The sequence below is a fragment of the Limulus polyphemus genome, unplaced genomic scaffold (genome assembly GCF_000517525.1).
Source record: "Limulus polyphemus unplaced genomic scaffold, Limulus_polyphemus-2.1.2 Scaffold1717, whole genome shotgun sequence".
Lineage (NCBI taxonomy): Eukaryota > Metazoa > Arthropoda > Merostomata > Xiphosura > Limulidae > Limulus > Limulus polyphemus.
This window is the reverse complement of record NW_013667327.1, coordinates 155,411-159,868: the sequence shown is the minus strand read 5'-3', so window position 1 is coordinate 159,868 and position 4,458 is coordinate 155,411.

Genomic DNA, 4,458 nt, shown 5'->3' with positions numbered 1-4,458 from the left:
TTCTTTACAGACTTTTGCAGCATCTGCCAGTTGTAAGTGTTTGACTCACCCGACGTGCCTGAGATCTATTATGTCTGTATTCTTGTTTTGTTCCTCTGATATACTGAAGAAGAGGTCGGGTGACTCAGTTGTGGTTTAGTTCTAAATTCATCAGCGTTTGGCAGAAAGTGAGGACCAGGAGTCCCCTTTTAGAGATGGAAGGAAGGGGGCGCATGCGTGGTTGGCACTATTTGAGGGGATTATTTAAATTGGCACTATATGAATGGATTATTTAAATATGTTCGCTAAGAAACTGTTGGGAAAAAGTTGAACATTTGCTGATTCAATAAACGAAACAAAAAATTAAATAAATCACAGTCATCAATCTTTCGATAATTCCTTGAATTTACTATAACATTGCGTAGCACAGCGGAATTCTTAGCATTTCTTGTTTTTAAAATCATGTTTATTGCGTGAAAAAATAAAATAATTTAATGAATGTTATGTTATATTTTTTAACAGTTTAATCGCCAGAAAAAAATAAACAAAATTTTATGTTTATAGTTTTTATCCTCACAGATATCAACCAACATCAAGATGTGTTGGTTGACTACTTACAAAAATCGGATATCAATTACACCTGTTGTTTATCTATATACAGAATAAAAAGGTAAAATAACGTTAGTTGATTAGTTATATGTAAGAATATGCATAGTACAATATGTTCTACTTATTACATCCATATTGAATAATGAAGTATAATAACATCCGCTGCTTATCTGTATAACGAATTACAGGGGGGAAATTATCTTAGTTGATTATTTATGTGTATGAGTATACACATCAAAATACGTTTCACTGATTATTTCCATATTGAATAATGTGGTACAATAAGGATATTTAGTGATAATTTCTTTTGTTTGGTTGTTGTTAAGCACAAAACCACACAGTTAGGCTATCTATACTATGGCCCCCAGTGGCACAGTGGTATGTCTGCGGACTTACAACGCTAGAAACCGGGTTTCGATACCCGTGGTGGGCAGAGCACAGATAGCCCATTGTGTAGCTTTGTGCTTAATTACAAACAAAATAAAACCAAAAGAAACTATACTATGCCAATGACTGGTATCGAAATCCGGTTTTTAGACTTGCCGCTGATTATATATATATTACATAGTACACCTAGTTAACTACAATTTTCATCATGTATTAAATCATAGTGTGTGGAAAACGACAAATACACACACGGTTCCAATCATTTTACGAAAGTTGCATGAAATATTGACGGTAAATAAGTTGTTCGGGAGAGCGTTCTTCTCTAGATCTATCCGAATATACAAAAATATTAAGGTTTACTTCACAATGCATTTCATCGATAAGAAAAGTTACCTCCTGCAGATTTCAGCTGCTAGTTCGATTTCTAGGAACTAGTGTGAATAGAAATCCAGAAACACGTGATATTCTCAGTGGAACACTCAGAGAACGAATTATAAAAGTAGAAAGGAAATGAAACCATAAAATAAAAAATAATAAAACACTTTGTGGGAGGTAAGACCTGTCAATATACTGAATAACACAAAATGTGAAGAAAAATTATTTCTAATGGAAATATAGCAGAATGTTCTGGAATGGTAAAACTAATAAAACAAATACATATTGAAGTTTTTTGAACTAATGAAAGCACACGTGTAAAGTGCTTATATATGTTTTTTTTACTGGAAAGAGCACTTTTTCATGTAAATCTAAAGAATAAGTGGAACGTTCTTAAAAACTTGAATTTGAAGTTTGTTCATAAAGCAGGAAATTAAATATAAACACATTTCCAAAATTTGGCATTATCTGTTTTATTTTCCTTACCTCTTCTTCCTCTTTGGACCAACTGAAAATCGCATAGTTTGTTTAGTTAAACAGTAAAGTTATAGAATGGAATTTAAAGAAACTAGAACATAAATAACCAACCCTGTTCCACAAAGATAAAGTTTCTATTTCATTCCGCTATCTATATATATAAGATATAAATGTGGAGAGACCAATTTATTTTGGATAATAAAAGTACTGGATATTAATATACTGACATAAAATGTTCCTAAATTCCACAATGTGACATTTTTATTACATAAATAGATATAAACTGGTAAAGTGGTCCGATAGTCGAAAATTACAATATATTTTGTGAAAAAATAATAAGAACTTATATAAAAATTGTGGTATGGGAGAAAATTTTTCATCTACTAAACAATAAAATTACTGACTTATATTACATTATCATTTGACTGAAATAGAAAACCTTATTAGTTGTAATCTGTTATAATTACACAATACAGCATGTAGATATTTGTATGAGTTATATAAAGGGATTCAAAATGTATCTCCATTAATGATTAGGGAACATTTCAAAAAGGCATTGTCATGGTTAATAGACCATATAATAACTTAAGTCTCTCTAATTATTAATTAGTTACTAATATGTTTAATTATTAGACAGTAATCAAATGTTTTTTATCATGTGCTTCGGTTTTTAATCTGCTGCCATGTCGGGAAAGTTTTAAGAAGGATTGGTGGTCGTAGTAACCACGATTCGAACCTGCGTCTTCTTGATCGAAATAATTAGATGTTATCCACTTGTCCGCGGTTTTCCCATTAGAACTTCCAAGAGGGGTATCCAGATGTTGCTGACATCTATGCTACGTTGTCCGAGTGTGTTATCAGTTAGGTGGATGTAGAAGGCTTTTCTTGTCTTTATATTTCTCGTGTGTGTTTCATATTATGTTGTTTCAGTGGATTTTAGGCAGAGTAGACAAAATAGGTTTGAAAACTGCCTGTTGAAAGAAATGAAGACGAATGTTTCGACTTCTATACTGAGACCTTCTTCTGGTCTATTATTTTAGCATTATTCCAATTTATCTTATGATCATCTCTGTCATGATGTGCTATTTCAAATATAGCGGTATTACATTATTGTATATCTGTTATACATCGCATGATCTTCTCTGTCATGATGTGCTATTTCAAATATATCGGTATTACAGTATTGTATATCTGTTATACATCTTATGATCTTCTCTGTCATGATGTGCTATTTCAAATATATCGGTATTACAGTATTGTATATCTGTTATACATCTTATGATCTTCTCTATCATGATGTGCTATTTCAAATATATCGGTATTACAGAGTCTTGTATATCTGTTATGCATCTTATGATCTTCTCTGTCATGATGTGCTATTACACATATATCGGTATTACAGATTATTGTATATCTGTTATACATCTTATGATCTTCTCTGTCATGATGTGCTATTACAGATTATTGTATATCTGTTATGCATGTGATTTTCAAGTTGATATTTTTGTCCTTTAATAACGCCACAAGAGTGGACAGTACATCAACTTTTCGATCATGAAAGTAACTCATTAAGTAAACGATGAGCTAACTGGTACATTGCTTAATGATATTTTTTTTACAAGTAAACATGTTTTACAAGTGAAATTCCTTCTATTAAGAAGTTGGATTTGTTACATTTTAATTTCATTAAAAAAGTTGAATTTGTATTTGTTTTGTGGCTGTATTTGAGTTATTTTTTTAAAACTATAAAACATCATTTGGGGTTAATTTCTTTTCTTTCTTTTTTTTTTTTTGACCAATAGAAAAAAAGGGGTTCGTGACAATCTCCCACCCCAGCTAATCTGAAAGCTTAGGTCTTTCATTTCTTTCAGAGCTTTGCAGCAGTAATTTAAACAAATTTTATAAAATGAAACTTTTACACCTAACACATCGTTTTAGTAAACAGAACAGTTCAGCTTTCTTTTAAAGGATCAAATATTATTGTGTATTTTTTCTTGAAACATTTTCTCGTCCTCTCGAGAATCAGGAAAGTAATTTTTACATTATCTTGATAATTTCAACAAATCGTGTAAATTTTGTGAATGACTAGCCAAGTGGAAATCTTGACATAACTTGTACTAAAAATAGAGAGTAACATATTACTTTATTTTTATCTTATACAAATCTGGAATTCAAAGTAAATGGTCTTTATAATGTGCGTCAGAATACTTTGAAGTACTGTGATATCTAGTAGTAAGAACACATGAATATATTCCGCCGTGTTAGCTAAAGCCTCATCTGAAACATGGAAAAATGGGACAACATAAAAGATAAATTAACCTTTCCAAAAATCATTCTCTTCAACAGAAACGATCACTATTCGCTTAACAGTATATTAAGAAAATGTTTTACGTTTTTGATCTATAGATGTTTTGATGGGATCATTACTGTACTACTTGCAAACAGTAATCACATATTCTATCCAAATATACATAGTAAAATCCATTATGCATCCATATTTAAAACTTAATGGAATTGAAACAGTATTTACATGGAAAAGATTCCACTTCATTCCACAATTTGTTTGTTTTGAATTTCGCGCAAAGCTACACGAGGGCTATCTGCGCTAGCCGTCTTTAATTTAGCAGTGTA